We start from the raw sequence: 20,147 nt of genomic DNA on the forward strand, positions 1-20,147 counted from the left end.
TAACCCTAACCCTAGCTCTAACCCTAACCCTAACCCTCACACTAACTCTAACCCTAACCCTCGCACTAACTCTAACCCTAACCCTAGCCCTAACCCTAGCTCTAACCCTAACTCTAACCCTCGCACTAACCCTAACCCTCACACTAACCCTAACCCTAACACTAACCCTAACACTAATCCTAAACCTAGCTCTAACCCTAACCCTCGCACTAACTCTAACCCTAACCCTAGCTCTAACCCTAACCCTCGCTCTAACCCTCGCACTAACTCTAACCCTAACCCTAGCTCTAATCCTAACCCTAGCTCTAACCTAACCCTCGCACTAACCCTAACCCTCGCACTAACTCTAACCCTAACCCTAACCCTAGCTCTAACTCTAACCCTAACCCTAAGCCTAGCTCCAACCCTAACCCTAACCCTCGCACTAACTCTAACCCTAACCCTAGCTCTAACTCTAACCCTAACCCTAAGCCTAGCTCCAACCCTAACCCTCACACTAACTCTAACCCTCGCTCTAACCCTAGCTCTAACCCTAACCCTCGCTCTAACTCTAACCCTAAGCCTAGCTCTAACCCTCGCACTAACTCTAACCCTAACCCTCGCACTAACCCTAACCCTTGCACTAACTCTAACCCTAACCCTAGCTCTAACCCTAACCCTCGCACTAACCCTAACCCTAGCTCTAACCCTAAGCCTAGCTCCAACCCTAACCCTAACCCTCGCACTAACTCTAACCCTAACCCTAGCTCTAACCCTAACCCTCGCTCTTACTCTCGCATTAACTCTAACCCTAACCCTCGCACTAATTCTAACCCTAACCCTCGCACTAACACTAACCCTCGCACTAACTCTAACCCTAATTCTAACTTCAAGCCTAGCTTTAACCCTAACCCTCGCTCTAACACTAACCTTAAGCCTAACTCTAACCCTAACCCTCGCACTAAGTCTAACCCTAACCCTACCTCTAACCCTAGCTCTAACCCTCACTCTAATTCTAACCCTAACCCTAACACTAGCTCTGAGATTTTTTGGGTCCCATTGAGATTCGAACCTGGGTCGCTGGGGTGAAAGGCCAGAGAACTAGCCACTACCCTATGGAAGCCTTGCGCTCAATGCATGGGACATGTATGGTTTTATGGTTACACGAGCAACTGTGTTGCAAATTTTCTATGATAAAATTTTTTGGGTCCAACTGAGATTCGAGCCTGGGTCGCTGGGTTGAAAGCCCAGAGCACTAACCACTACCCTATGGAAGCCTTGCTCTTAATGCATGCGACATGTATGGTTTTATGGTTACACGAGCAACTGTGTTGCAAATTTTCTATGATAAAATTATTTAGGTCCCACTGAGGTTCGAACCTGGGTCGCTGGGGTGAAAGCTCGGAGCACTAACCACTACCCTATGGAAGCCTTGCTCTCAGCGCATGGGACATGTATGGTTTTATGGTTACACGAGCAACTGTGTTGCAAATTTTATATGATAAAATTTTTTGGGTCCCACTGAGATTCGAACCTAGGTCGCTGGGGTGAAAGCCCAGAGCACTAACCACTACACTATGGAAGCCTTGCTCAGTACATGGAACATGTCTGGTTTTATGGTTACACGAGCAACTGTGTTGCAAATTTTCTATGATAAAAGTTTTTGGGTTGCCACTGAGATTCGAACTTGGGTCGCTGGGGTGAAAGCCCAGAGGACTAACCACTACCCCATGGAAGCCTTGCTCTCAGTGCATGGAACATGTATGGTTTTATGGAGCAGCTCACAAGCGACTAGCCTAAGATTCCACAGCAGATGTCATCACAACACGTTGTGTACACGAACACCTAGCAAAGTACAATACATAAATGTTTATTAAAAATAATAATATTAAAAGCAAATTTCAAACCAGCAATTTAATGTGAAATTGCAGTAGATATATTGGATAACAATATTTAGGTATACACGTTATTTAAAAACGACTATAAGTGTTATACTACGATACAAGCGTTTACCAGCTCAGTGGCCTAAGAGGAGAGTGTCCGCCCTGAGATTGGGAGGTTGTGGGTTCAAACCCCTGCCGAGTCATACCAGTGACTATAACAATGGTACCCATTTCTTCCCTGCTTGGCACTCAGTGTAAGGGGTTGAAATGGGGCCCCCCCTGCTGCTCACGATCATTGGGACTTTTGGCACTCGGTGTACTATAAAGGGGTTAAAATAAAGCAAGACAAGAACTTACTATAAAGGGGTTAAAATAAAGCAAGACAAGAACTAACATGGGTCACGATCATTGGGACTTTTGGCACTCAGTGTAAGCAGTGTCCGTATAAAACACATTGGAAAACATATTGGAGGACTTGAACGATTCGTTTGAACAAATCTATTGAGTGAACTGCTTCAAAAGATGTGGTTCACCTAAACTAACTAGAATGCACATCACTATCTCTCACGCTATATTTTCTCTTACGTATTCTCCCACAAGTTGGCCATTTCACATTAATCTCAGACACAATTCAAGTAATGGTTGAAATTTGCTTCACTGGCTGACTGGTGAACATGCATATGTGAAAATACTGGTGAGCCAAGCTGGTACCACACCTAATTAGACAGCCAACACTAAAAGAGTCCCTCGAGGGCCACTGCATATGCCAGTCCTTTTCAGATTTGGACCTGAATACAATTGCCCAGAAATGGGCTCCAATTTTAGAATCACTGGGGAATGGAGACAGCTTTGGAGAAAAGTAGAATGTCTGATGGATTCAGAATATTTGAAGGCCTTTTAGCATCTGACAGAAATAACTCAAGCTTGAATGCAAAATGTTCTTTCAACAGTATTTGTGGCATTTACTGGTACATATACATGGAATTAAAAATGGTTAAAATGAAGAGTATACAATGAAGAGTATACAATTTTAACCTCTACTTAGAGCTCAACATCCTGTAATATCAAAAATAACTAATTTGACTATTTTTGGTGGTATACATGCTTTTGGTGAGAATACTATTTGCTGATTTTATTCCGCCCTTTGAGACTTCACGCTTCATACCATTTTTCGTTTTTGTACTTTGTTACTTTTATACATGTGGGTGTAAAAAAAAGCCCAATATTTATTTGTTAGTTTTTGCTCTGAATCTTTTGTGTTGATGGCGCAAGATTCATTCCACCTTGACCTTTTTAGTTTCACACTAGATCGTTACATATTAAAAGTACTTTTAAACTACTTTATAGCATGGATTTTAAAACCATCCCGTTACTGTAACATGAATAACAAATAACTATGGTTGCACTTTCACACATGCACATGATTGAAGTGATGTGTGAGTATTCATGCATCCCATCATGTCACAAGGTTGCTCAAGCATCACATGCAGAAAAGCTCATTTGATTAACCTTTTAACTGCAGAAACATGCACCATCCAACAGAAAGGCGCACGCAGTAGCTTTGCTGAATATGTAACTGTTAATTAAGCATTTGCAAGATGATCAGTTGCACCAAGCGATGAAGTGAAACAAAGATTGAGTGAGCACGGGCATACCGCTCAGTTGGGACAAGGAAGGTTGCGTAAGGGCCTGTAGAAATCAAATACAGTTTGAATATAACATTAAGAAAGAAAGAAGGGTTACTCACTCGATTTGTATTTTTCCCTCATTGTTTAAATATATTGATTGGCCTTTGATACTATATTTGATGGAATAGTATGGAGAATTTCAGAATCATCAATAGTTGGTCGAGTGCAAAACAGAGACTGATGTACTTAAAAGAATAAAACTTTATTTTTAAGGTATTGTATACCAGCATTTCTTAAACATGCAGTCCTGCCTGAGTGATGCTCATATTATAGTTTTAATGAATGAAAGGATTTAATTGTGTTAGTGTACTTATTTCCGTGCAACAAAACCAACTTTGACAGCACAAGCCACATCGTCATGCAGCACATTAGATGTATGCATTATTCCACAACAAATGTTAGCAACATGCACACATGAACCCTGAATCACTATTCAAAATTTGATTTATCTATTTAACAAAATTATATCAGTCAGAGGAAGGCAGCATGCATCATGTGTGTGCGCGTGGGTGTGCTTGTGTGGGTGCATCAACTCTTGTCATAGGGCATTTTATGCTCCCCTTTGATGGGAAAACAGTTTTACATTAAAGCTAAAGCATTGCAGCGTGCTCAAAAATATTTCTCATCAAGACAAACATAACTTTAGATGTAGACAGAAAACAAGACCCACAATAATTTTGTACTGCAGCATTTTTACACATATAGTGTCCTAAAAAGTGAGTATAGTTGTCTAAAACAGTAAGTCCAATGTGTTAATTAATCAGTGTGCCAATTCTGAACTTCATTGGAACATTAAACCAATCAATTGCTACTTTAACGTGTCATTTGTTTGTGTTCCTATACAGATTCTATGACTTATTTAATGAACCATTTGTGATGCATCTTTAATTTGGTGAAAGTGTTAATCAGGCAAACCTTTATGAGATAAAAATGGGGACCAACTGCTTGATTATCTTTGTATATTGATGCAAAGGCAGTTTGAAATATGTTGAAGATCATTCATTGCCAGTCAGGGACTGAGCACAGCTAAAGAGCTGCGTGAACAAAAAAATGTTCACTTTTGTTTGTTTTAACCTCCTCTGTGCTTATCTTAAATAGGTCAAAGTCATCTATATTGCACATGTATCCTGTTCAACACAAAACATCAGAGAGATAAAAGATAACGGAATCAAAAGCAGATTTGAACAGTTTAAATTAATAATGACATTTTTAACATACATGAATTTTAATTCACAGCAAGTGGGAATTTATGCACATTCTAATTAATGCATTCTTTTTCATCTTTGTTCATTTCAAGGTGTTAAGCACTTAGCATTTTATTTAATAGTAAGGAAAAATGTGACACGCCATTTTATTTTTCAAATTACATTGACCTTTATCAAATGTTAGAACATAGTGTAAAAATGAGCATTTGTTTTCCAGGTTTCCTTTGAAGACTGCAAAAGAGGCTTTCACTATTGTCATATGAAAATCGTGGAGCTAATTATAATTTATGAACGCTTAAATGGAAATTTTCCAATTTTCCTAGATTTATTCAAGTCATTCTCACTTGATAGAAATGTTTTGACAGGCCTTCATTACAGCCACAAGGCAGAGTCGAGCTGATGGGGATTACAAGGGCATCTAGTTAGAACGTGGAAGTTTCCGTTGGGACGTGTTCCGCGGGTGTTCCACATAAAGCTACCACTGAGGAAAATTTGCTGCTGGACCATCGTTAGTGGTGTTTTCTGACTTTGTAGCCCTTTTCAAATGTATCTCTTTGTTTTCAATTATATATTTTATTCAGCCTGGTTATCCTTAATAGCTGCAGTCATATTTACTCGATGTCTTGATTATGCACCGGTGCAAGACGCTGGTCACAGAAGGCCATACTCTAAGCAAATTGTAAAAAAGAACCAGTGAAGGAGTGTTAACTAGACCATCCTTCGCACTCTCTAAGGATGATCACATTTCTATTAATGAAAGATGTCTATGGGGCATTGAGGGGGTTGGATTCTGACATCTGTTTCTGAAAAGAAGACGTAATTTTGCTCAAGTATTGGCTGTTCTTCTGCATCATGGAGACATTTCTGAACATTCTATAGAAACTATCCATGTCTAACCTGGGAAAGCTGCTATTGGTATCTTTGTGTAATCTTCTGGTGTTATGAGATACAGTGTGGATGACGTGTGGGAGACACACCATTTTTGTCAGAGCGTGGCATTAAGGCATTTTTTAGCATTCCTCCAGAGATTTGTAACTTCACACTATAAAATATGACTTTGCTATGAGTTCCTGCTCAATGCCAGAGCGACTGTGTCTGTCTAATCTCCTCATCGTTCCCCTGAGGACATTACCCACACTCTTTTTCATCAACATTTCTTGGTGAAATGAACACCAGTTCGTCTTCAAGTCCTATTTACTAAACTCCCTTGGGTACCCCGTCTCTACCTTGGGAGTGCATATAGGCCTATTGAATCAAATGTGAATTTTAATGTGATGTGCACTCATGCATAAAGCGTACAAAGTGACATTTTCTGGAACAAATGATGGCTTGGAAAAATGGGTATAAGAGCATCATCTCTGCAGTATAACAACATACTGAAATGTGAGAACAAGAATAAAAGGATGAATACATTACAGGACCCTAAAATTCAAGTCAGTGCAATTAATTTTTTAATGTAGTTGTGTATGTGAAACCAGTGAATTACTATTAGTAGTAGTAGTAGTCGTAGTAGTAGTAGTGATTTTCTAGTACTGACAAGCTCCTACATTTCAGCCCATTTGTCAGTAGTATTGTAAAAATGAGTGGAAGTGTGAACATTTACATAAGTTGAATTACAGTGTGCACCCCTGAAATGTAAGGTTGGGGCCCCTGTGCTCATAAAAAAAAGTTAGTCTGTAATGCCTGCATATAAAACTTGTATAGAAGTTCATCTTTGTTTTATATGTCATTGTAAAGCGCAATGTGCGCTCCTCGACGAATCCTGCTGAGAGTTAAACATTTACTGTAATTTCCGTACTATAAGCCGCACCGGACTATAAGCCGCACCAGCTAAAATTCAGGGATATTTTAGTTTTTTTCTTACATAAGCCGCACTGGACTATAAGCCGCACGTGCACATGAGTTTTTTTTTACAAAGAAAGACAGTACACAGAAAGCCGTAAAAATCCATAAATACGCCGCGCCGCCATTTAAGCCTCAGGGTTCAAAGTAACCTTCTGAATAAAATGCATTAAAAGTTCACATTCATTACAACTTGTTTTTGATGAGCAAAATGTCAGAAGAATTGAATTTAAATGCTGATTGATTGGGTTTTAATACAATGCAAATGGTCCAAACAGTGCCACTGCTTTGTGTAATCTCTGAGTCACATGGCAGAGTAAGAGAAAGGGTTTAGAGCCCTTTGACGCAGGTCACCTAGCGTGCATTCCTACTAAAACTCATAATAGTCACAAGCAACACAGCCAGAATAAGCAGCAGCCATAGTAGTGTTTCAAAATAGTATTTTTGTTGTTGTTTTTTTCTTCAAGATACCGCACAACAGTGGTCCACAGCCTTTTTACGAGTGTGTAAAAGTGATCAAGTCATCACAAAAATCACCCAAAAAAAATCTTATATAAGCCGCACCTGACTATAAGCCGCAGGGTTCAAAATTTGGGAAAAAAGTCGCGGCTTATAGTCCGGAAATTACGGTAATTAGATTAAAAATTGTCAGACTCATACCAAATAGCCATCTTATCATCTCAATTGAAATTCATTTTTCAGACGCTTTTCTACATATGAATGTCTTATTATGTCACTGCAGTCTATATTTAGGTATGCAAAGATGGATAAGAGGCCATTTTGCTGACGGCAGAGGTAGACACAGAGCCGGACATCATTAAAAAGAAGTGGCACTCCGTGAAAGCACTTGTGTTTTGAGACTTTGCTCTTCTTATATTTGGAACAATGACTAACTATTCACAATATACAAATGTAGCAGTTATGGCGTCTTGATTTGGAACTGGACTTGTGAGTTTTCTTGAATATCTCAGTCTTCTGGATTGCAACTGTATATTAATCATTGCTATGGTGCAATAATTGTGAGCAACTAAAACAAGCTGAGAGGAATACAAATGGTTTTGTTTGTCATAAGAAGCGATACAGAAAGCATTTAATGCATTTCACTGATTCCACTAAATGACCTTTATACCAAAATTGATTTAATTATGTCCCTCCCCTCAGAATCCTGCACTAAACATCCCATAATCCCAATATATTTCTTTATAGTTCATAAAAAAAATCACATCCTTCACCATGAAGGTCTATTCTTTTTTCACTGATCACTCTTAAAATGTTTCTACTACGTACTTAATTTAAGTACATCGCCAGGAAATTAAGATGATTGAACTTTATAGAACTTTATAGAATTTCCTGTAGTTTTACAGTGCATGTCTGAGCACAGAACAAACATAAAGTTAAAGGGATTGTCTGTAGACATCAGAAGCAGGATTGTCTCTAGGCACAGATCTGGGGACGGTAACAGAAAAAAAGAGAGCTGATTTTAAGTCCCACTGAGCACAGTAGCCTCTATCATCCATAAAAGGATGTTTGTGACCACCAGGACACTTCCTGGAGCTTACTGCCTGTCTAAACTAAATGACAGAGGGAGAAGGACTTTAGTGCAGGAGGTGACTGATGGTGACTCTGTCAGAGTTCCAACATGCCTCAGGGAAAGAGGAGAACAGTATGGGAGAGTGGCCCGATGGGAACACTTTGCTCAGCAATGGGCACATAGCAACCCACCTGGCAGTTACCCAAAGGTACCTCAAGAACTCTCAAAACACAAGAGACACAATTCTTAGGGATGATGAGACAAAGATTGAACTCTTTGGCTGGAGTGCCAGAAGTCAATTTGGGAGGAAACCAGGCACCACTCATCACATGGCCATTGCTATCCCTACTGAGAAGCATATGGTGTGGGGATGTTTTTTTTTTTGTTTGTTTGTTTTTTCTTCACTGGTGGGATGTGAGATTAGCTTGTGCAGCAATGTATAGAATCATGCTTGATGAGAACCTGCTCCTGAGTATGTATGACTTCAAATTAGGGTGACACTCCGTTTTTCTGCAGGATGACGATGATCCTAAGCACACAGACGTGACATCAAACAAGCAGCTTCATAGCAACTCTGTGAATGTCCTTGAGTGACTCAGCCATAGAACATCTCTGAAGGGCTCTAAGAATGGATGTGCCAAAACATGCACCCTCTAAAAAGATTACGCTTAAGGTACTGCAAAGAAAAATAATCGAAGGACAGATTTGGCATTCTATTCAGAAAAAAATGTATTTGCTTCGAAAATATTAAGCAAAGTCTGTTTATACAGATGATTTCTTTCTTTTTTTTAATGTGAATTCATTTATTCAATTTGGAAATATAAGCTGAATGGGATAAAGAGTAGAAAATGAATAGATGGATAGTCAAATATTGTTGGGAATGATAATGCAAGTGTGACAATTAAGCCAGGGCTAGAATGCCTTGTGCTGATACAACTAACAAAGCAGACGATTTATGTCCTGGAAAGTTGGAAAAGTCACTAAATGACTTGGTCTTGCCCTTCCTGTCCTGTTTGCTCCCACTCAGGTCTGATTTGGTAGATAAGAATCTGCACTTGCGAGGAGCCAAGCCATGGCACATTAGACAGATGTAAGCCCAAAGTAAGGTCACGATCAAACTTAAGTGGCCGAGACTGTGAACCTGTACCCTGCTCATTGTAGAGGTTAATAGGCTTTAACAAAGAATGGCTCCCCTGAGGAGAGGATGTGGAGTTGCTTGTTTTCAAAACTGAGCGTAGTCATGTCATGTAGGAAAAAGATGTGCCAGGGGTCATTCCTGCCGCGCGCATTCTCGTAAATGTATGACTGTGCACATTTGCACAAGCAATATGGTGGAAATAAGTGCATCAAGCTTACAGTATGTGAGCAAGGAAAGATTAATAATGGTAAGATAATAGACTTGTAGCACTTTGGGCTGGGTCAGCATTCTCCACCTCAGGATAATGAAGAGACTGATCTGCTTTCCAAGACATGATTAAAGACAATGCATCAACCCTTAAACTTGATTAACAATACACCTTATCTAATAGCTGGGTGGACAAAGTCCAATACATAAAACTTGCTCGTTAACTCATTGATGTGTTTGCAGATCTGTTCTGATTTTGATAGTTGCTCAAAACTATCGGGAAACACTTCTGGGGTTGCCAATTTCAATTGTGCAAACACAGTATCCGTACGAGCATGGATTTTTTCGAAGATATTTGCAAAGGGATTTCAGGGGGGCGCTACAATTTGAGAGATTACGAACTAGGTTGATTTGAAAAGTTACCGACTCGACATTATGTAACTGTCACGTTACAATTCTACAAGATCTATACCATGTGTATATTTGAATGGGATAATGAAAAATGCAGTCTCTGTTGGAAAGTGATGTACAACAAATGCTCAGCACATAGTGAAAATCGCTCTTAAAAAAGCCCCAATATAGATTTTCTTCCGCCTCCCCTCTTTACGGCAACCAGTTTCTTCCTTGACAATAAAACCACATTTTTGTGGTTAAATAAAAGTAATAAAGTACAATATACTGTATGTGAAGCTTCAAAACCTGTTACAGGGTGACAGTTTCTTGTGGCAGCAAATCACTTGGCTGTGAGTCCCCAACTTTTATCAAGCTGGTCAATTCCAGTCTAGCACAATGTGCAGAAAGCAAATCAGAGAACACAGATTGATTGGTTTAGGTATGTTGTTAAAAATATGTGTCTCAGTTTTCAACAGTGTTTCAGAGTGTGGAAGTAATAACAGTAAGATAATTGTTACATAAGTGTAATCTTTACTTGAAGTAGGATCACTGCAAGATGAGGTTGCCTTGAGGTTCATGTTTTCTCTGGAATTGGATATAAAACAAAACAATTTGACTTTAATTGAAAAACATTTGTTTTTATAGTCTTTAATTATTGCATCAATCAATTTTACAATGTTAAGAAAATGTGATAGAATAAAAACACCAACTATTAGACACACTATTAAACATCAGCAATGCAGTACATGAGGGATAAAACCCGTATATTGGGGATTTAAAGACTATGTGATAGGGCTTCCGCCAACTGCCTACGTCGACAATTAATGTGTGCGTATTCGCTGGAGGCGCTGAAAGTGCAATTTCTCTCTTCCCATCTCGGCAATGTTTTTGAACAGAAAATACGCAAATTCAGCTCCTTCATTCATTTTAATGATGAAATCATTGACTTTGTTGAAAAATCAATGTAAAGCACAAACCAGTAACTAAAATGGGAAAAAAGTATTATTAGTAGTAGTAGTCTTCAATTTGCATGTTTTTAGAACATGGGAGAAAACAGGAGTGCCCGGGAAAAAAAAACACATGGCACAGGGAGAACACAGGAAGGCTGAAGCCTGGAATTGAACCAATGACCTTTGCACTGTTTGGTGGATGTGCTAATCCGTCGACCATTATGCCACTCACTATTTTCGTATCTTTGTATAATTATACCACTCACTATTTTCATATCTTTGTATAATTAATTAATGTATCAGTTTCACATGCAAAGGGTAGCCGTAACCTCTGCCTGATCATACATCTGTGTCGCGCTCCTTGCCTGCAGGTGTATGCTGTGGTTCACTGTGTACTGTAACGTTTGTGATGCAAACAACACAGTGAGGAATAATTGGCATAGTGAACAAAAAACAGAAGAATACACATCCAATGAATAATTGAAATAATATGCTTGTGTGCTTCTTGCAGTTAAGAGTTTTTCTGTATCGTATGCCTGAATAGAAAGAAATCAATGGTTTTAGAAAATAAAATAAAAGAAAGGCATGTCAGAAAATGGCCTGATCTGATCTAATATTCCGCCATTAGAATTTATTGGGCACTGCAAGGTTACTCTCAAAATCACATACAAAATGATGCTTTTGGTAAATCAAGATCATTCAAGTGCGTGACTGCAGCTACAAATGCTCAGGCAGTGAATGTTGTTTCCTATGACGACTGGAAAGAGAGATTAACGGACCAGAAGAAGAAGGTAGCAGGTGGACAACAATGACCACCTGGTCCATCGATTCACAATCCAAGACTCATCCCAACTATTGGAAGCATTTGGTGAATATTAATGAGGGTGAACAAGATTAAACGCAGAAATGTCGTTGACACATTATATAAACTTTACAATTTTGTTTGTTTACATTGATGGGGCACAAAAAAAAATGAAATCAGGTTTAAAACCAAACTTTCTGTTGAAATTGTAAGACCAGATGGTGCTGGAGTGGACCATGACATGCTTGTCAAGCTCCTCACTCCCAGCTGCCAGCGGCACAGTCCACTTCCCAGAGCTTTCCACAGGAATATCGTCACCATGGCCACATCATGACCAGAGAAGTTGTCTAGAGGCCAGCTGGCTCTCCCAAAAACCATGAAGGGCGCACACAGGGATAGGAGAACAACGTTTTGATGCTTGATTAAACAATTATTGGAGATCCTTGTTTAGAAAAGTGCACATCTTTAAGAATTATGGGTTTCATTTGCCTTCTATAAATGTAGATGTTATGGTTGTTGCATTAGCGGTTTTAGTTGGAAATTAATGGCCTATTAGAACCATTTACTTTTAAGACAAGAGACCTTTTATTGTGCATCGCATTTCTTTAATTGTGGTCCCAAAGGACAACACAGCTCTTTCATCAATTATAAAAAAAACAACACATTTGTTATTTAATCCTGCTAATGCACTTTTTAAGGTGATGGTCCAACGTGCACTTATCAAGTCAACACTTAACAGCATGATCATCTAAAGTTTAACGTCCAAACTTGAACACATTATTCTGAATTATGTGAAGCTGGACAAATTAAATGGAATGGAAAAAAAGGTTTTATTTACAGTTTTTATATACAGTTTCTATTTCTTTATTTTATTTCTTTATTTATTGACGCTTTAAATTTTTTAGCAGAGCATAAATTCAAAACGGTCATTGCGGTTTCAAATGCATTAGTGCGAAATGAAATAAAATTAGGTATCTATTATTCTCATAGTTCACATGCAATTAATGAATGAATGGAATGATTTAACTTTTTTTTGCATTGGAACTGTGTTAAGGTTGTCAGACCAAAGGTAAAAGCAAGTCTAAATGATGAATCAAGAGAGTATTATTTTGAGGGAACACTAGCTTGTAAATACTGATAATGATTTGATGAAACACAGCTTTAAAAGTTGTGTAGAACGTGCCTTTTCTCTAAATAACCACTGCTGGTCACTCATCAATTAAGATTTGTCGTTAACCGGTTTCAGTTTCAGCCTTTTTGTTTGGGTAACCTTTTTTTGTCTTGATTATCATTAATGACTAACCATCCCCTTCTTTTTCCTCAACCTCTTCCTTTCCATCATTTACTTTTACTTACCTATTGCCTATTGCTCTACCCTCCCCCCTTACTTCATCACTCCATCTTCATGCCGGTGCAGGCAGAGAAATGCGACTTGGCTGTGACTAATCTGCTGGCAAAGCCTCCGAGAGCCCCTTGCGGTGGCGCCTCTTTGCGGAGGATACGTGATTGATTGGACCGAGGGAAAACTTTGTCAGGTCGGCCTTCATGACTGGATCTCTTGCCTGATAATAAATTCCCTCCTCCTCCTCCCAAGTACTGTGTGGAGACACATTATGAGACACATTTCCATGAGACATGTTGCCCTGGACTATTACAGTCCAACTCGTTGCCATATTTTCTACTTTCTCTTGGACAAACAGGCTTGACTCTCCACAGCCACCACGTTTAACGTGCAGTATGCTGATTAGTTCTGAAAGATGAGCTTGAAGCATGTGGGAGTGTGTCCCAAAATGGATGCGCAGGGCTTGTATTTGGTGCGCATATCAGATAAAAGCTGAGGGGAGAGAAGGAGGGGATTACTTCTATCGGCAAAGTGTCATGACAAATTGATTTTCTTGCTCAAATCCCAGACAATGGACAAGACAGAACAGGTTGATAGTTTCTCTCCCTAAATGGCACATTTTCTGTTTCCTTCACACATCAATGCCATGATTCATTAAAAATAGGGAGGTAGACCCGTGAGCCCAAAGAAGAGGAGCTAAAGCTTAGATTTTTCCTCTCTCTCTGCTCAATTCCCTCATCACAGCGCCCCACGTATTCATTTATCAAGTTTGTGAGTGATGACTATGCAGCAGTAGTCCATGTCCTCCATCACAGGCTCAGTCACCCATTGGAAAGACGAGAACGGTGTCTTCGTGAGCTCTCCGCCTCTCTCGCTCACTCACCCGTTCGCTCAAAGATACAGCACATCTTAGCTGAGAGGTAAATAAAAGATGGTGCAAAAGTTCAAAAAAGGATTGTGGGTCAGGAATAACTAGAACATGTTCAAGAGCCTGCAAGATATCAGTATTCTTATGATTTTTTTTTCAGTCAACTTTTTAGTGGAATAACATAATGACAGAATGAGCTGACAGAATGGAGTCATGCCAGAGAGCAGTAAGTAAAGCTTTGAGTCAAGATAGAGATAGCAAGTGTTGAGTGTGACTGATATCTGGATGGGCAGTTAGCAGAGGCATCCAAATGGGGCGGGAGATTGATCCAATCAGAGCTGTAAATAAGAAAGTGATTGTGAAATATCAGCAGTGATAAACACATTCATTATTGGAGGATCACAGCGCAATACCGAGGAAGTGGTTAGCCAATTCTGTCAAAAGAAAATGGTTTTGTGTCATAACAGCGACCACATGCTCAATTATATGCCCACGATAAACATTAAACAGCGATGAAGAGCCACGTGCAGAGAAGCAGAGGTGAAGAGCACTAAAAAACAATTGCATTTACAAAGAACAAAAAGCAAACAAGATACAATATCAAGATTCAATGGCAAGCTACACATAAGAAGGTCCAAATCCGAACTTGAAAGCAAAAAAATGTGTTATGCTTCCAAAATGAGATTTGTCGAGTAATTCAATTGTATGTACAATTATTCTTATTATATCATTTTGATTATACTGCATAAGAGGGGAAAAATGGCAACTTTTTCTCAATCTGAGTCTTTTCCTGACCAGTTACATATGGACATCTGGGAAGTATGCTCCATCGCTAAACTGTGCCTATAAAACCTGATTTTAGATCTCAGTCCACTCTAAATATGCTTTGACTGAGTGAAAATTGGTAAAATTAAGACAATATGAGCACAAAAAAAAACTTTTTCTAATGTGAGATCATCCAATCCCTCGAGAACACCAAGATGGAAAAAAAATGTAAAGAATAATGTCAAAGGCATTTACAGATTTGACCTATCTGTAGTCCATTGATGTCCAATATTGAGAAAAATGAATATTGCTCTTCTTTAACTGTACGGCAATAATCCCTGACCGTCTAAAACCAATTGTTTCAGAAATGTAACTTGTAGACTGCTAACAAAGAACCCCCTGCAGACATTTCAGAGTAATTCTGTACTTAATGGCCCATAGTCTCATAAAGCTAAATGTTAACACAAACGGCTGCCCCCTCCCCCCGCTGCCCCCTTTTAGCATTACATACAGTCCATAGTGTAGGGTAAAAAGCATTTTATTTTGTTGTCTTTCTTTCTTTGGTGTTTATCCATTTGTTTTGCAAGGCTGTGACCACATTGTGCTGGTGATATACAAAATGTACCACAATGACCAACCAAAACATACTATTTGTATAAAAATCCCATTGAATGCACCCTAAAGCAATATGACAAATAATACATCAATCAGTACCACACAAGCGCAAATTGAAATATTTTCCACACTTCCATGAATCAGCAAACACATTCATGCTCCTTGAAAAGCCACTCATCAAAGCTTATTTGTAAAAACATGAAGCACAAACCAGGGATAGGAAAAATAAATGTGATTGGCTTGTCATCTCAGTTTCAATCGCTGCACTTCCTGCTTTTCAGATATAACATGGATATGATTTCGTTCAGTGCTATTGAATCGTCATGATGTACGAACAAAACCGTAAATCAATGTCAAATGGGTGTTTGAAAATTGCTCCTTTGTGCAGTGAACTCACACTTCACTCAGTATTTGCAAGTTTTGACTGTTTTGGGGATTTTGCATTGGTTTACCATCGCTACTACTACCAGGAAGCACCTGTGCCGTGACGACATGGAATCCTGCTTTTACATCTGTATATTACTCACCTGAAAAACAATGTTATCTTTCCTGTCATGTAGGGGGAAAAGCCACAAACATGTTTCAGTATCTTATTAATCTGTACTGCTTCATGCTTAATTCAAAAAACAACAGAGGTACAGGTTAATGTTTATTCTGGAGGATGAAATCTGGCAGGATAATCTGAGATAAACATGCAACTATGAATGAAGAGGCATGCCGGCATGACAGAAGACTACATTGAGAATACAGATGTTGCATTTTTGTTTAAGATTTGGAGGAAGATGTGCTTGATCAATATCTGTTATTAGACTGTGGTTAAAAATGTCTTCAAACTAGGACTTGTTCTAATAAAACTGTTTAAAACCAATGTAAATTTTGGTACTGAAGCAGTCCGGTTTCAAAAAGTATGTCACCCTACTGCTCATCTCCAGTTTTTTTCCCCATCTCACAATCTGAGCTATCAATAATTGGCATTCGTGTTATAGTAGTATTTGTTTTAGTATTTTTCTTTTTTTAATTCCTGATTCCTGCTTCCTCGGAGCAAAATCAACAACTCATAATTTAGAATGTTCTAAAACTATTTGTACTTTGTCAAAACAGTAAGGGAATTGGTGTCACTTTCTGATCTGTAAAAATGTGGTTGGGGTCAGCTGAGGTTGTCTCGTTTATTGCTTCTCCCTTGAAAACATTTCAAACTGCGCCTCTGTCCAACTTAGAGCTGATATGACATTGGCTAAACAATTTGCTGGACACTGAAGGCAACATGGAATAAAAAACATTCCATTAAAAAAAAAAAAAAGTGTTTCACAGCCCGTTTTCATTCCATTATCACTGTATGGAGATAGAGATAGCTTCACACATCTGTACTTGCCCACTGTGAAAGTGGTGGTTGAGGGATGTTCTTCACCACAGCCTGTCATGGCTTTGACTTAGCTTGTCAGCATGATCTCACAGATGTTCTCTTGGGGTTCTGTCCGTGATGGCTATCCTGTAAACAAGTCACCCCATGTAAAGCTGAGAAGCTGCCTCCATTTATCAAACACACCATGTTTTGCTGTGTTCTGCCCTGTCCTCCCTGGTGACCAAGGTATAGCGTGTGTCAGAGGGGCATGTTCGTGGAGAGAGGTGTAATGAGCAGAGAGCAGGGTTAGCATCCCTTGTATCAAAGTCCGTGATTGTTTGGTGTGAGAAGGACATTCTGCACCAGTGAGCAGCTCCTTTAATAGAACTCTTCTTCCTAGGTCACAAGCATTAGTCTCTTTCTTAATGATATATAGATATATATAAAATTTATAATAATGTACCAACACAAAATGCTGGAGTCTGACCTGTTCTTTCATTTTTGTGAAATCAATGTACTGTAGGTTACACAGCTAGACAATCAGGGTTTACTGGTCATAACTGTGCTGGGGAAAACCAAAGCAAACAGCTTTACTTAATGGAAATGTACCTGAACAGAGGAGTAGCTGAAATCAATAAATCACACCTGACTCTCAGTGGCACTTACTGTACATTTCAGTGTGCTTCAGATAGCATGTACTGTATAAATAAATTAGATTCAGTTGACCATGAGATAAGTGCACTCCTATACTGTGAAATATTCAAACTGCAACTGCAGACAAATGTGCAGCTAGTTTCAACGGCAAGATGTTGACAGCAACATTAGTGGCCAAAGAAAGTCACCATATAATGTTTGTCCCATATTTAGTATTTTTATATGATTTCTTTTGGGGGTACATTGAATTACATACAATTTTTTTTTTTTTTTTACAAATTTGTGTTTAGTTACTGAGGGTTCACCATTAAATTATTTTAAAAGCACAACGAATTGTGCGGTAAAAACTATAATGAAACGGATCTATAAAAGCTGTTTATTAAAGAAATTCAATTAAAATATTTTAGTCTGTGTTTGTGTGAGGGTGTTGGTTTGTATTTTCCCAGAGTAATGTAGCAAACACAATGTACGCCTATGTCCCTTGAGGGGTCATCATAATCACCTCCTGCTCGTTTGACTGGCCTTGAAGATGTTAAAATGAGTGCTCTCGGCAATGGATGTGTCAGGAAACTAGGGGAAAAAATGATGGGGGAACTTTGATAAGTCCTCAACAGGGACATGAACTGTCAGCAAGACAGATAACTGGTGTGAAGTGGGGACCTTTCATTAATGTACCAGAATCCCTCGACCATCTGTTTAAGCTGACATGGCTTTTCAAACACTTGCAAAACTCATGTATGAATCACCTTGTGGCATTGTTTGTCATTGACAGTCCTTGGACTCTGCAGGTGATTGAATGTCTGTTTTTAGCAACAATATCCTTGGAGGTGTGAACGGTACTTATTTAATTGTGATTTTGGTAAATGTTTTAGTAAATATGAACAACGCCAATGATATGGTTTTTGATGTTTGACTTCATATGTAAAAACTGGAAAAACAATAACTTTCATGTGCAACAGTATTTAAATCTATAATTTTCATTTTCATTTTGGTGATCGCAGTTTTTTACCATTATATGCAACGTAAGTTAAGAATTTTAGAATGTACTAATTATCTCAAGAAAATGGTTTGAAGGGCATATTGATTTTGCAGATAAAAAGGGGCCTTGTGTTCATTGGATCTGTTTTAATTTGACCCCACATGTCACCTGGGGAAAAAGAAACAGACTCACAGAGGCAGGTCAAAAAAATCAAAACAATACCAGACAAATGCATCGCTGCACCGTGTGAGTTGGATTTATTACTGTGACATGGGAATTAACTGCGTCACATTTCCAGCAGTGACCGAAAGAACGAGATCTCGGATACAAGCGGCCGAAATGAGTTTTCTCCGCAGGATGTCCGGGCTCTCCCTTAGAGATAGGGTGAGAAGCTCGGTCATCCGGGAGAGACTCGGAGTAGAGTCGCTACTCCTCCACGTTGAGAGGAGCCAGATGAGGTGGCTCGGGCATCTTATCAGGATGCCTCCTGGACGCCTCCCTGGGGAGGTGTTCCGGGCATGTCCCACCGGTAGGAGACCCCGGGGACGACCCAGGACGCGCTGGAGAGACTATGTCTCTCAGCTGGCCTGGGAACGCCTTGGGATCCCCCGGGATGAGCTGGATGAAGTGGCTGGGGAGAGGGAAGTCTGGGAGTCCCTCCTGAAGCTGTTGCCCCCGCGACCCGACCCCGGATAAGCGGAAGAAGATGGATGGATGGATGGATGGACATTTCCAGCACTCGATTGATTCCAAGCAATGCATACTGTTTTATTGTTTCATTTAGAATATCACAGGGTAAACAATTGGAATGTTCTTTGCTTTGCACAGTAAGCCACTCTCACCCGCGGTGTCAACAATGACTGACCGGATTCAAATAATAATAGTTATCACAGGAATTTACATTTTGCCACACTTGCGGGATTCTAATTACAGTATACAATATACAATCAGTACTAAGAGGGTTATGTGGTACTGTATGATGTGATAAAAGGTTGTTTTTCCATTCAAGCCAACAGAACTCACAGTTAGTTGATAATGTTTCCACGCTGTTTCGAGTCAGTCAGAAAATTGAACAGTGATCCATAGTTTAATAACAGCTCAAAATGGGGAAATGATTTTGCTGCACTCCTCCCCACTAATTGATGCATTTTTTTTTTTGTCAGGAGAATTTGAAAATAAAAAACACAGTCCCTTCAGTGTCTAGCAACATCCCCTGCTCACCCGTAGAGAAGAAATAATATATATTTATTTTCATAAACTAAATAAATAGAGATAAAATAAAATAATGAACATCAAAAAGAGGAGCTCAGACACAAAAAAAGTCAAAGCCCAACTCTGTCAAGCCAACACTGAAAAAAGTGTTTTGTATTTTTACTTATCAGCAAACATGAGATACTGTCTTCCCAATGCACAGCAGTATAAATTGCAAGTCACAGGTGAATATATCGGACAAAAGCATTATTATTCCAGCATGTCCACACTATCGCTATGTCCTCCATTTACTATAAGCATTGCCCTCAACAATTATTTTTTGTCCTAAGTCAAACAAAACAGCACAGGCTGGTGGGTGCACCCTTGCTCAGGATTGGACAGCACTGTAATATCCTCAATATTAGTATTCAAACCATAGGCTAAAGTCCCATTTTCAAAACAAAGCAAATACAGCAGATTGAAGCTCCACTGAAGGCAGATGAGCAAGCTCACTGGAGTGGGCCATGCAGAGGGAGAGCTAATTTTTCATAATCAGTGACAGTTGCACTGATGTCAGGGCAAAGCAATCACTGAGCAGCATGAGTACAACTATCTTCGGCGGTGTCTGACGGCGTGCCAAGGGACCGAGGGCGAGACGGCTGCAGTGAGACAGAGAAAGTACTCAAAGCATGTGACAGGCAGAAAAGGAAAAACAACATTAGGAAACCCGAATGAAGGTAGAGAGAGTAATTAAATTCCAACAGCAAACTAAA

At 39.3% G+C, this 20,147-nt stretch overlaps 1 long non-coding RNA gene across 1 annotated transcript in view; it reads right to left on the bottom strand.

Moving 5' to 3' along the window:
* Positions 1–15,150: 15,150 nt before the first annotated feature.
* LOC125969205 (uncharacterized) overlaps positions 15,151–20,147 on the bottom strand; it is a 53,583-nt gene continuing 48,586 nt past the window's right edge. Inside the window, exon 7 of the long non-coding RNA XR_007481504.1 lies at positions 15,151–16,697. This is a non-coding gene — a long non-coding RNA (uncharacterized lncRNA). The remainder of the gene's footprint in view (positions 16,698–20,147) is intronic.

The sequence above is a fragment of the Syngnathus scovelli genome, chromosome 5, assembly GCF_024217435.2.
Source record: "Syngnathus scovelli strain Florida chromosome 5, RoL_Ssco_1.2, whole genome shotgun sequence".
Classification (NCBI taxonomy): domain Eukaryota; kingdom Metazoa; phylum Chordata; class Actinopteri; order Syngnathiformes; family Syngnathidae; genus Syngnathus; species Syngnathus scovelli.